This window comes from Typopeltis vanoorti, chromosome 6 (assembly GCF_054136105.1).
Source record: "Typopeltis vanoorti isolate ZY-2024b chromosome 6, IOZ_Tvanoo_1.0, whole genome shotgun sequence".
Lineage (NCBI taxonomy): Eukaryota > Metazoa > Arthropoda > Arachnida > Uropygi > Thelyphonidae > Typopeltis > Typopeltis vanoorti.
Window position 1 is genome coordinate 103,467,855 of NC_143554.1, and position 14,643 is coordinate 103,482,497.

Consider the following 14,643-nt stretch of genomic DNA (forward strand, 5'->3'; position numbering starts at 1 on the left):
TCATTCGCACTTTCTACATTCACACTCTCAAAATTCTCTGGTACAACCTCGCCGTTTCTTTTCATATCCCTATTTTTTTCATTCTGAAGTTTGACAAAAATATCACACTCACGATCCGAAGTACTCTTCAATTTCTCATTCTCCCTACATTTTCTACACACATTCACACCTTTATTATCATCTAACCACATTTCCACCGCACTCCGCAAAGCGTACATTTCGCAGCTAGTACACTGAATCATCTCTTTTATACTACCGTACTTTGATAAAGATGGCGAACTATCATTACTGGCCGCCATTTTCCTTCGTACTGGAGCCATATTTACTTGCAACATATTTTATCAAATTATAAATTATAACACACCAAAAACACACAAAAAGATGCACTACGAGACGCAAGGCAAACAAAACTACGCAATATTAAATAAATTTGTCAATGATAACTGAAAATAATACTTATCTTATCCAGAGCTTTCACGAATACTACACACTACGAATCCCTCTAGCGGCGACAGCCCAATAAAATATGTTATAAAGACACACAAAATGTTCTCTTTTGTATTGTACGTCTTTTTGGTGTTCAGCCATGCGTATTTCTCTAGATCTTCCTGTCTGTCCTACGTAGCAAATCCCGCAAGAGCAATGAATTTTGTAGACGCCTACTTTTTAGAAGGATGATGATGATGTGGTTTTAGTGGATGTAGGAATCTTGAGTTTTTCCCATAGGAAGGAAGGCTACTTTTATGTTGTGTTTGTTCATTAATTTGGCTAGCTTATCGGTATCATTTTTGATATAAGGAAGCGAGATTGCGTTTTTGTAATCCTGTTTTGTTGTGTTGTTAGTTGGAGGCATTTTAAGGATACTTTTGATGGTTTTTGTTTCATATCTATTCTGTTGGAGGATTTGTGTTAATTATTTTAGTTCATTTCATCTTTATTGTGTGCTGGAGATATTGTATGCTCTTTCTCGAAGAGTTTAAATTAAGCTTATTTTTTGTGAAGGATGGTGGTGTGAGGTTGCATTTAGAAATCATCCAGTGTTTGTCGGCTTCCTATATACTGAGGAGAGTTTACTTTCTTCATTAACTTCTAATAGAATATCCAGAAAAGGAAGTTTTTTTTATTTTCTTCTTGTTCTAAAGTGAATTTTATGGTGTTGTGCAAATTGTTGAGATAATCTTTGAAACTGATAAGTTCAACTGTTGTTCCATTGAATATGATGAAAATATCGTCCACATAGCGTAGCCATATTTTTGGTTTTTTATAGTAATTCAATCTCCAATAAAAGCCATATCGTCCTTCTCATCTAAACCGAAACTTTGGAGACGTTATGTTGACGACATTTTCATTATATGGAGTGACGGTCACACATCTCTCATGGATTTTCTTCAACATGTTAACAACCAGCATCCTAATATAAAATTCACTGCCGAACTAGAACGAAATAACTGTCCTCCTTTCCTGGATGTAATTCTTACATCAATTCTTACAACAGATATCCGCACTGTCAATCTCATCACTTTCCACCACAAAAGCTCGGAAATATTTCTACCTTAGGACACAGAGCACGATCTCTTTTAAATGAACCAGATGAACTCCAAAAAGAATTTGAACAACTTTCTCTTATCGTAAAATAAAATGGATATTCTGAAAAAAAAACAATTAAGAAATTTCTTCTGGATCGTATTAGGCAGCGTACTATGGAAACTACTGATTTTAAAGGTAGCATCTCAATACCTTACATTAGTCCAGTCTCCAATAAATTGGCTAAAGTTCTTTAAAAATACAACATCAGGATGTTTTTCACTGCACTTCCTAAAGTCCGTTGTCTCATAAGCCATCCGAAGCCTATTCATCATAACCTGAAATATCCAGGTGTTTACAAGTTATGGTGCGACTGTAATATTCCTTATTTTGGACAGACTAACAAATCTGTTGAACTGCGTATTGAGGAGCATAAGAGAGACATCTCCTATAAAAGATTACATGCATCTGCGCTATCCAGTCATGTTCTTTTCTCTAATAATCCTCATGACGATCTACAGAGTCACTCAGTTTGCTGGGATAAATCCGAAAACATTTTTCGCTGTAGTGATGAGTTTGAAAGGAAAATCATGTCCAGAGAAATTCTCCTTAATCTTGAACATTTGAACAGCAATATGAGTTATAACATTCCTGATATCCATACTGCAGTTGTTCAATACTGGGCGCTCTCGAGAACCTGCAAGCACGCATACAACAAACAATAGCACATTAGTTAGAACGACTTGAAAAATACAACGTTTTTCTGTCAATTATGTATTGCATATTTTTGCCTGTAATTCTCAGTTTTTTGTAACTTCAATTTTTTATTACTGAGTTCTACCTTTAATGGATACCTGAAGAAGGCTGTAAAAGGCTGAAACTAGTTGTATCATTATCATTAAAATGTTATATTTTATCTCGGTTTAAAGTCATTTAAAATTTATTCTTTACAATGCATCATTACAACCGAATAGAAGATCAAGAATACACACACACACACACATCTATATATACATGTATATAAATAAATAAAAAAAATCAGCTAACGCTATGTTGTTCCCGTATAGGGAATAGGCGGGGCCGTTTACCCGTTATAGCTTCTGTTCATTGGCTTGTAGACATTTAAAAAAATAATATAATTACACTGACTAGGAACACCGAGAAAGGTATGATAAAAACTGAATGATATATATATGTATGCACGTAAACACAAGAAAGTTATTATTTAAATTATTTAAATTATAAATTAAGGGGATATAAAATCCCACATTGTTTTAAAACCGAATAAGAAACTCAAGGATTGGAATCAGAGAGTTTCATGCCGAATATAGTATATAAAACTATAAAAGTATCGGCGAATACTAGCATGAGCTGAATGGATGTAGTCCTAGAACGTAGTAAAAACACGGGCAACTCGTTGCAAAGGTGGGGAAAGTTCTGATCGCTAATCTTGGTATTTTCCATAATGTAAAAACACATTTCCTGGGAAATGTATGCTGTTATTACATTATGGTAGGGAGGTCACTACTCAGACCGGTTTCAGCCTTTTTTGAGGCTTCATCAGTGAGTAGCTAGACCAAATTAATACCAAAGGGTATAGTGAAAAGAACTTATATACTCTGCTATACGAGTTGTCCAAAAGGTGCGCCCATTAAGTTACTTAAATATAAAAAGCCAACAGGCTTCATTTCGGCGATATAAACATTAATTAAATTAAGGGGATATTAAATCCCACATCGTTTTAAAACCGAATAAGAAACTCAAAGATTGGAATCAGAGAGTTTCATGCCGAATATAGTATAAAAAACTATAAAAGTATCGGCGAATACTAGCGTGAGCTGAATGCAAGTACAAACACGGGCAACTCGTTGCAAAGGTGGGGAAAGTTCTGATCGGTAAATCTTGTTATTTTCCATAATGTTAAAACACATTTCCTAGGAAATTTATGCTGCTATTACATTATGGTAGGGAGGTCACTACCCAGACCGGTTTTAAAACAATCTGGGATATTTTATCCCCTTAAATTAATTAATGTTTATATCGCCGAAATGAAGCCTGTTAGCTCTTTATATTTAAGTAACTTAATGGGTGCACCTTTTGTACAACTCGTATAGCAGAGAATAACGCATAACGCATAACGTTACTGGCTGGATGGGTGAAGCAAAAATGCTTTTCTTTTTCCCCTTTATCTCTGTATTTCCCTTCCATAGTAAGCAATTCTCAAAATAAGCAATTCTTAGTAAGCAATTCTCAAAATACACAAAATCGTAAACAACAAAACAATCGCTTCTCGGCCTTTTTGGCTAAGATCAAGTGTGTAGTTCATTTTTGTGAACTTTCCCCATAAGTGATTAGCAAATTGTTTAGCTAAGTGCAAATTATAGTATATAGTATATGTTAGCTCAGTTATTATCGGCAAAGCGTCTCATAGAGACACTTGATAATAAACTACAGCAGCAGATACAGAATAAACCCCAGACTGGGGCAAGAATAACACACTCGGTGGTGGGAATAGCTTAGGGCCCCCCCCCCTTACCAGCATGGCTTTTCTGCGTACGCGGACCCTTGGAATCGAAGTGAAAGCTGATGTACGACCTCGATGTTTGGCCAAAGCCCTCATCGAAAGCGTCGGTGCTGAGCAGATTTTTGGGTTTACTCCCTTTGGTGGTGGTCGCTTCCAAGTAGTAGTAAGGAGTGAGCAAACAAGAGACAAACTACTTGCAGGATTCGAATGTAATGGAAAAACAATAGTTCCATATTTGGTAGGGAGTATTACCAAATTACTTAGAATCCCCAGATTCCCTTTAGAATATATTGAAACGGATGTAAAGATCATCCACGAAATATTCGGGAAATTCGGCGTTATACACAAGGTGGAAGTCCTAAATGACGCAGAAAACCCCAAATGGAAGTCGGGTGAAGTCCACATCTCCCTCGAGATGAAAACGCCCGTTCCCAACTTCATTTTTATTGGATCCGCCAGAGTAATGATAAATTACCCTGGTGTTAAAAAACAATGTTTTAGATGTGGTGCTTTCACTCACCTTGGGGCAGACTGTCCTAGAGTGAAATGTAAAAACTGCCTCAAAGCAGGCCACAACCAAGACAACTGTGAGTCAGCTTGCCTGAAATGTGGGGTAATTGACCACAAAGTGGACACATGCCCATCCAGAACCCTTGCTGAGAGGATGGGTGGTGCAATCACGCCAGCAACTCCACCAAGCAATGGAAATGACACACCACAGGAAGCTTCTCCTCCTTTCGAGGCTGCTCCTGATCCTGATATAACAGAAATCCATACCTCCACTTCTAAGAAAAACCGAAAGGGGAAAAAAACTTCCACAAGCAGTAAAATCCAACATGAAGAAACAGTGGCTATTGAAACCATCAATACCAATATAGATACTAATACAGATGAAATAGATACAGAAGAAGGAAAGATGGAGGTGAACATCAACACCTCCAAACGGCCATTAAGCCCACAGGAAGAAGAGTTGGTAACGCCCAAAACAGCAAAAGTATCTGGGACCGCTCACCCAGAAGTCCCTCACGCGAAAGCAGGGGAGACTCTCAGCCATCTCATCAGAGGTATCCCAGGGATGGCGGAAAAATTCAAAGAAGCGATAAAAAAAATAGGAGAACCTGAACTCCTCCTCACAGGAGAACATGGATCTGACATCGTCAGTGCAAAATGGGGTGATATTTTCGTTGATGACATCAGCAAAATCACCCCTGAGCAAGTAGAGGTAGCCCAGGATTTAGACGAGGAGGCAGCTTCGGCGTTCTTCATAGCTCTCTGCAAACTAGACATGGCCAAGGGAAGTGAGGTGGCCAAAAGAATAATAACTGCCCACAACAAAAGAAAGACACAGTAACCACCTTGTGGGATTTCTGTACACAGCTTCACCGGTTTGAGCTATCACAGGTGGGGGAGGACCTGAGAACCCGAGCGGCGAAGGCTTACAGCGAGGCGGTGCAGTTCCTTGTGAGCTGCATCACTCGGGCCAGATCCTTCCTCCACCTCTAAGTTTAACTTTCAATTTTTGCTTTTCTGTGTACTTTTTTGTTTTTGTTTTGTTACATGTTTCCTTTTTAGGATTTTTCCTTTTTTTGTAAAGTGAAAAATCAACGACCGTTTTAGAAACGCCCCTGGGGGGCAAACAGCTAAAACAGGACAACTGAGGCCTCTTTCACCTACTCTACCACTATGCACTCTATCTTTATTTCCTCTCCTACTATCTGCTGACTCTCAGCCTATCTTACTCTACAGGCCGATGATGAAGATTTGTTGAACTCACAAATTATTAATTATTATTATTATTATTTATCTCTGTAAGTGATACTGTGAATGTGGTATTATTGAGCTACCTGCTCGCCCTATTGGGGCCTGAAGTTAGTGATGTTCGCTGTGTAGAAGAATAGATTTTGGTCTTCTGTATTTGCAGTGTATTGCTTCACTGTAGTTGTTGGCTTGTTTGATCAGTGGATTTAAGTGCAGGGTTGCCTTGGAAAAGAATTTCTCAGCTAAGTCGTGGAGATGCGAGCGGATATAAGGGACGTTTACTTCTCGGTGGATCTGGGAGTTTCTTATGTACCATGGGGCATCTAGGATCATTCTTAGGCACTTGTTCTGGATTCTTTGTAGTTTTTGTATGTTGGTTTCTGAGGTATGACTCCATGCTGGAGAGGCGTAGGTGATAACTGGGCGAATTACAGTTTTGTACAGAGTTAGCTTGTTTCTTACATCTAGTTTGCTTTTGCGGTTGATCAGGGGGTAGAGTTGTGCAATTACTCTGGATGTCTTCACTCCTGTTAGTTTGATGTGATTACTAAATAGCAGTTTGCTATCCAGTTTCACACCAAGATATGTTGCTTCTGTTACCCATGGGATCTTGAGTCCGTGAAGCTGGATGTCATCCTTGCTGGTGACTTTTCTTCTGGAGAACAGCACAGCAGAACTTTTCAGGGGGTTTACCTGGATCCTCCAATCTGTTAGCGAAGTTTCTAGTGTGTTGATGCTGCCTTGCAGCCTTCTAATTGCTAGCTGATGGCTGCGAGATCTTGAAAGTATCGCGGTGTCGTCTGCATATAATGCTGTAATGATATTTTTCGGGTTTGGGGGGATATCAGCTGTATAGATCGAGTACAGTAGAGGTGCTAAGAGGGAACCCTGTGGCACGCCTGCACGGATCTTGCGTTTGGATGACACCGTTCCATTTAGTTGGATTTGCATGTGTCTGTCACTTAGGTATGCTTTAATTAGTTTGACTAGTTTTATAGGGAAGTTAAATTGTATAAGTTTGTAGAGAAGTCCCTGATGCCATACCTTATCAAAGGCCTTCGCTATGTCGATGAAGACTGCAGCCGTCTCGAGATTCCAGTTAAAGCCTCCTGCTATGTATTCTACCAGACGGTGTATTTGTTGTGCTGTGGAGTGTTCTCTGCGGAATCCGAATTGCTCGTTTGGGATGATTCCGAGCTTGTCAGTGATTGCTTGTAGCCTTGTGAGTATAACCTTTTCAGTGACTTTTCCGAGACTTGATAAGAGGCTAATGGGTCTGTAGCTTTCTGGAAGTTGAGAATTCTTACCTGCCTTTTTTATAGGTATGATATCTGCTGTTTTCCAGGTTGTCGGGAAGTGCTGAAATCTGATGATCGCGTTTGTTATATTAACAATATGTATTATTGCTTTTCTTGGAAGCAACTTTAGTGTTCTGTTGGTGATGCCATCAGGGCCTGGAGCCTTTTTGTTGTTCAGTTGTGCTATGATTTTGGTTATTTCCCCTGGGGTAGTGGGGGAAGATGGGTTCTGAGGTATCAGTGAGATTTAATGCTTTCCTGACATGGCGATGAACTTTGTAGATGAAATTAATGTTAAGACTTTTGTACGATGGGCTGCACTGCTCCTCCAGGTTGTCTATGAGGGCTTCTGCCTTTTCCATGTCTGTGTGTACTATTCCTTGTTTGGTTTGTATAGGAGGTAAGGACTGCCTTTTGGTGCGTAGGATTTTTAAGAATTTCCATATGGAGTGATCTTCTGTGTTGAGTGTGGTTAATTTGGTTTCCCATTCTTGATTACGGTGGTTTTGTAGAGCTTCTCTGACTTTTCTGTTGAGTTTGTTAGTGTTGTTTTGTCCTGTGGTGCTCTTGTGTTGTGATATCTCTTTTTTGCTTTGTTCTTGGTTCTAATCAGGTCCATGATTTCTTCTGGGATCCTGTTGGTGGTGTGGTGGAGAGTGGTTTGCTTTACTGAGGCTATTGCTTTCTGCATTTGGCTGTTAGATTGATTATGGCTATATCTATCTCTTCTTTTTTCTGTATGATGGGTGGTGGACCAATGTATTCTGGTAGAGTTTTTGCGAGTTTGTTCCAAGCTATAAAGGAGTGCTGGGGTGAGAACTGTTCTTGATTGCCTAGCCTGGGCTGAATGGGGTTGTGGTCTGATGAAAGTTCTTCTATTGTTTCTAGTTGGTATTGGTATGGGATGTTTTTAAGTATTGTGATGTCCAAAACATCAGATCTTCCTGTTGGGCTGTGGTGAGTGGGCTCAGTAGGTCCAACCACAATGGCAGAGTTGTGCATTGCATAGTTGTGTAAAATGTGTCCTTTGGTGTTAATGGATGAGCTAAACCAGGCTGTATGCTTGGAGTTGAGATCTCCTGCTAAGATTATGGAGTCTTTGGATCCGAGGATAGAGTCTAGGTCAGATATCAGTAGTGGGATTCCAGGTGGGTTGTATGCTGCATAGATCTTTAGACTGCCTGCGTTGCTGGTGTGTACCTCCACTCTGGTCACCTCTAGGTTCATTGTTGGAAGGTCAGTTACAGTGTTATGGTTTAAGTAGCTTTTTATGTAGACAGCAGTGCCTCCTCCTCTTGCACCAAGTCGATCTTTTCTGTACATTGTAAAGCCTCGGAGTCTTGGGTTATTTGCTGGTCTGAGGTGTGTTTCGTTGACTAGAATGATGTCAGGTTTGTATCTGGATGCAAATTCTTGGAGTTCCAGGATTTTGTTTGTTATTCCATTTGCATTCCAAGCTACAATCTTTAGTGAGTTTGGTTTGTGTTTTCTAATCATGACAGAGGGCTGTTAGGATGGATTGTGTTCCTTGTAGGAATCTTTCTGGAGGAATGTGAGGGGCTTGTCATGCTAAATTCTTGCAGCATGGTGGCAAGCGAGGCAGTTAAGATTTTTTCTAAGTTGGAGCCTCGCTGTTCGTAGGATGTGGGGTTCTTAGGTCGTGCAGCCTCAGCATACGCTTTTGTCATGTTGGTTGGCTGTGTTGTTGGTGTGAACTGAGATGAAGGGTGAGTTGCCTGCTTGGTAGTGGAGTTGTTACCGGGAGGGGGGGGTCTGAGGCTAGTTTTTGTTATCCCACGATTTCTTGGGTGGGACGTGCACCCCTTGTAATTGGCAGGGTGAGGTCCTCCACAGTTAGCACAGCATGCCAGTGTTGTTTTTGGCTTGGTGCAGGAGCTAGTCGGATGTTCTTTGCCACATTTTAGGCATCTGTAGGGTGCTTTGCAGAGCCGTTGGGCATGCCCGAACGTTTGGCACCTGTGGCATTGTCCTGCCGATGCCTTCTTTCTTAGTGGCTCAGTTGTGATTTTGAGCCCACATATATTTTTCAATTCGTATATTCTTTTTTGCGTGTTTGATATCTCTACCAGAACTAGTGGCATAGGTTTTTTGTCCGATCTTAGCATTCTGCTGACTTTAACTGGGGTCAGGCCTTGGTTGATGAGATCCGCATTGACCTCGTCGGTCGTGATTCCCTCGGCAACCCCCCTGAGCACCACTTTAAGGTTCTTTTCACTGGCCAGTGCAAATGTGTGAAAAGGCAGCATGGAGTTGTCCAGCATTTTTGTTATCATGCGGTAGTCTGGGACTGATTCAGGTTGGATCTTTACCCCTTCATCTGTGTTTCTGGCCGAGGAATAGTTGATGTTCTGTTCTCTGAGCGATTTCGAGACTGAGGTCCACTTATGTTTGTCTCGAAGGATTACCGGGGGTACCTTTTCTTTATTTCCCGATACTGCTTGTGTGGGCGCGTTTTCTTCCGTGGGTTCGTCCGCGGTCCTTCGCCTTTTGTTTGTGTGTTCGTCTGCTGTTGGTTCTGTCTGTCTGTTGTCCTCGGGTGTGGGGAGGGTAATGTTTTGTTCTGTGATATCGTCCTCTTCCTCTTCGGGTTCCTCTGCCTGTGTATACAGTTTAAGGTAGCCTGGCCATTCGGTTTCGAACTTTTGAAGGAGTACCTTAAATAGTTCTAAGGCTTCGTCTCTGTTTATGTGTTGAAGAAAATCTTTAACGTTGTCCATTTCTATTGTGTGTAGGGGTTCAAAAAGGATGGTAAATTCGCGTGGAACTTTCGTAAAAATCTTAAAGCTTACCTTTACCTGGGTGGGTGCTGGTAAGGACATAGGTATTGCAGTCTTCAGAGTCTCTTCGCTATCTCGCTGGTAACAGTTCTTTTGGTAAAGAGAAGCAGAATAATCCAAATTCGAAAAGTCGGTTCTTAGTTCAAGATCAGTTGAAGGCATCTCATTCAATCACTTCATTAAAAACAATACTTAATCTCACTGCTGTAATAATACAAGGAGCGCTGATAAACACGTCCGTACTCACTCAATCAATCCACTTCAATCTTAATCAATCAATGAGCAGAGAATATAAGTTCTTTTCGCTATATATATCCTTTGGTATTAATTTGGTCTAGCTACTCACTGACGAAGCCTCAAAAAAGGCTGAAACAGGTCTGGGTAGTGACCTCCCTATCATAATGTAATAACAGCATACATTTCCTAGGAAATGTGTTTTACATTATGGAAAATAACAAGATTTAGAGATCAGAACTTTCCCCACCTTTGCAACGAGTTGCCCGTGTTTATACTACTTTCTAGGACTACTTGCATTCAGATCACGCTAGTATTCGCCGATACTTTTATGTTTTTTTATACTATTATAGTTTTTTATACTATATTCGGCATGAAACTCTCTGATTCCAATCCTTGAGTTTCTTATTCCGTTTTAAAACAATGTGGGATCTTATATCCCCTTAATTTAATTAATGTTTATATCGCCGAAATGAAGCCTGTTGGCTCTTTATATTTAAGTAACAAGAAAGATATTTAATTAACCAAATATTTCGGTCTGGAAATAGCAGACCATCCTCAGTGGTATTACAAGAACAGTCTTAAAAAAAACATACAAGCTAGAATACTAACAATTGATCGTTAAAAATATTTAGCGATCAGAACTTTCCCCACCTTTGCAACGAGTTGCCCGATTTTATACTACTTAATAGGACTACTTGCATTGAGATCACGCTAGTATTCGCCGATACTTTTATGGTTTTTTATACTATTATAGTTTTTTATACTATATTCGGCATGAAACTCTCTGATTCCAATCCTTGAGTTTCTTATTCCGTTTTAAAACAATGTGGGATCTTATAACACCTTAATTTAATTAATGTTTATATCGCCGAAATGAAGCCTGTTGTCTCTTTATATTTAAGTAACAAGAAAGATATTTAATTAACCAAATATTTCGGTCTGGAAATAGCAGACCATCCTCAGTGGTATTACAAGAACAGTTTAAAAAAAAAAATACAAGCTAGAATACTAACAATTGATCGTTAAAAATAGAACATGCCGCTTGATGTAATATCACTAAGTATGAAACGGATTATTTTGAAGTAGAAACATGATTGAAAAAAAAAACAATTAATGAGTAATCTCGATTAGACTTTCCCAGATTTTTGATATAGATATACAGTCGATTTACGATTTAGGTTGGGACAATGAAGCAAGGCCTCCACGCTTTCCTTGAACAAACATTCAAACCTATAACGAGATCTATGCAAGAGGCGAGTCCAGGACCAAAAGATGCTGTGGTCAGTTTCAATCCCGTGTTGAGCCAATCCAGACTTTTCAGGTTTGTTGTGAAGAATGGAGGATTGAGGTTCTTGGATTCTTTTTTCAAGAGAACATCCAGTCTGTCCAAAATAGGAGAGATCACAGTTGCAAGGAATTCGATAAACTCCAGGAAAAGATAAAGTTAGGCGTTTGTCTTTAGGAAAAGGAAAACAAGAAGACAATTTGTTAATAGGTGAATACGTAGCTGTTAAATCGTTTTTCTTTAAAATTCTTGCAATAGGTTCTGAAATACCGGAGATATAAGGAATAGGCACTCGACGTATTGAAACTTTGTTGTTTTGTGGAGGATTATAAGAATTGAGAAAATGTTCAGTACTCTTTTTCAGAAAAGCCATTGAGTTTCATGTGTTGTTGAATAGTAGAAAGTTCTTTCTGTAGATAATCAAAAGTAAACAATTAGTTTTGGCTCTTCTGGTGAGCCATTTTATAATTCCTGTTTTTTGACATGGATGATGTGCTGATTCTTTAAGAATATAACGACCTGTGAACGTTGGTTTCCTGTATACTGTAGTTGTCAGAGTATTTGAAGGTGATCGGATGTTGAGATCGTCTAAAAAAGATAACTGGTTGTTTTCTTCTATTTCCATAGTAAACTTTATACGATGATGCAAGGAATTGATACTGTTTAAAAAAGAAGGTAAAGAGTTTTTGCTGTGTGGCCAAATAGTAAAGATGTCATCTATATATCTTACCCAAAAGGATGGTTGAGGAAAAATAGATGAGAAGAGGACTTTTTCTAAATGTTCTAAATAAAAGTTGGCTAAAGCAGGAGAAAGAGGACTTCTCATGGTAGTTCCTTCTACTTGGCTGTAAAATTTATTTTGACATACGAAATCGAATAGTTTTATAATGTCTTCAGGAAACATGTCAGCAAGTAATTTTAAAGTTTCCTTGAGAGTACATTGGTATATAAAGATTCTATATCAAAGCTAACCATAAGATCTGTGGATTGTAATGAGACATTTTTTAATTTTCTAAGAAATCTGAGGAGTTTTTTTTTAATTGGAGTTGCCAATGTAAGATTTCAATAATTTAGCTAGATATTTGGCTATACTAAGTAGGAGAATCAATACAGTCTACTGTTGGACGAAGAGGAAAGTCAATCTTATGTATTTTAGGAAGACCATAAAATTTACGAGGTCTTGCAAAATGAGTTTTAAGTCTTTCAATTGTGTCTTTATCTAAACTGATGACTTCATGTAAGAGAGAGAGAGAGAGAGAATTTAATTTCTTTAGTTGTTTGTTGGTTGGATTATAATCAATTTCTTGATATGTGGAGCGATCTCTAAGCAAAAGAGAAAGTTTTCTTCTGTAATTTGCTGAGTCCATAACTACTGTTGCTTTTCCCTTGTCAGCTTTGGTGATAATGAGGTAATTATTTTTTCTCAAGTACTGTAAAGATTTCATTTCAGAAGGAGATATGTTGGAAGGAGGAATTCTGGCCTAAGTAGAGAAGAAGCGACTTCTAGGCGAAGAGCATTAGCTTTATCACTAGCTAGTTGATTGAGATTCCGTTCAATGTTAACTAGGAAATCTAGATATGGTATCTTATTAGGAACAATAGAAAAATCATATCATTTTGACAGGATGAGGGTTTCGCTTTCAGTTAAAGGACGTCCGGATATATTGACAATCCAATTATCTGGAGTAATGAAGGGCTTGGATTGTATAGATGAAAGAGCATCATATTTACGGTTTAAAAGCTGACAAGGGAAAAGCAACAGTAGTTATGGACTGAGCAAATTACAGAAATAAACTTTCTCTTTTGCTTCGAGATCGCTCCACATATCAAGAAATTGATTATAATCGAACCAACAGACAACTAAAGAAATTAAATTCTCTCTCTCTCTCTCTCTCTCTCTCTCTCTCTCTCTCTTACATGAAGTCATTAGTTTAGATAAAGACACAACTGAATGACTTAAAATCCATTTTGCAAGAACTCGTAAATTTTATGGTCTTCCTAAAATACATAAGATTGACTTTCCTCTTCGTCCAACAGTAGACTGTATTGATTCTCCTACTTAGTATAGCCAAATATCTAGCTAAATTATTGAAATCTTACATTGGCAACTCCAATTAAAAAAAACTCCTCAGATTTCTTAGAAAATTAAAAAATGTCTCATTACAATCCACAGATCTTATGGTTAGCTTTGATATAGAATCTTTATATACCAATGTACTCTCAAGGAAACTTTAAAATTACTTGCTGACATGTTTCCTGAAGACATTATAAAACTATTCAATTTCGTATGTCAAAATAAATTTTACAGCCAAGTAGAAGGAACTACCATGAGAAGTCCTCTTTCTCCTGCTTTAGCCAACTTTTATTTAGAACATTTAGAAAAAGTCCTCTTCTTATCTATTTTCCCTCAATCATCTTTTTGGGTAAGATATATAGATGACATCTTTACTATTTGGCCACACAGCAAAAACTCTTTACCTTCTTTTTTAAACAGTATCAATTCCTTGCATCATCGTATAAAGTTTACTATGGAAATAGAAGAAAACAACCAGTTATCTTTTTTAGACGTTCTCCTCATCCGGTCACTTTCAAATACTCTTACAATTACATTATACAGGAAACCAACGTTCACAGGTCGTAATAGTCTTAAAGAATCAGCCCATCAACCATGTCAAAAAACAGGAATTATAAAATGGCTCACCAGAAGAGCCAAAACTAATTGTTTACTTTTGATTATCTACAGAAAGAACTTTCTACTATTCAACAACACATGAAACTCAATGGCTTTTCTGAAAAAGAGTACTGAACATTTTCTCAATTCTTATAATCCTCCACAAAACAACAAAGTTTCAATATGTCGAGTGCGTATTCCTTATATCTCCGGTATTTCAGAACCTATCCCAAGAATTTTAAAGAAATACGATTTAACAGCTACGTTTTCACCTATTAACAAATTGTCTTCTTGTTTTCCTTCTCCTAAAGACAAACGCCCAACTTTATCTTTTCCTGGAGTTTATCGAATTCCTTGCAACTGTGATCTCTCCTATTTTGGACAGACTGGATGTTCTCTTGAAAAAAGAATCCAAGAACCTCAATCCTCCATTCTTCACAACAAACCTGAAAAGTCTGGATTGGCTCAACACGGGATTGAAACTGACCACAGCATCTTTTGGTCCTGGACTCGCCTCTTGCATAGATCCCGTTATTGGTTTCAACATT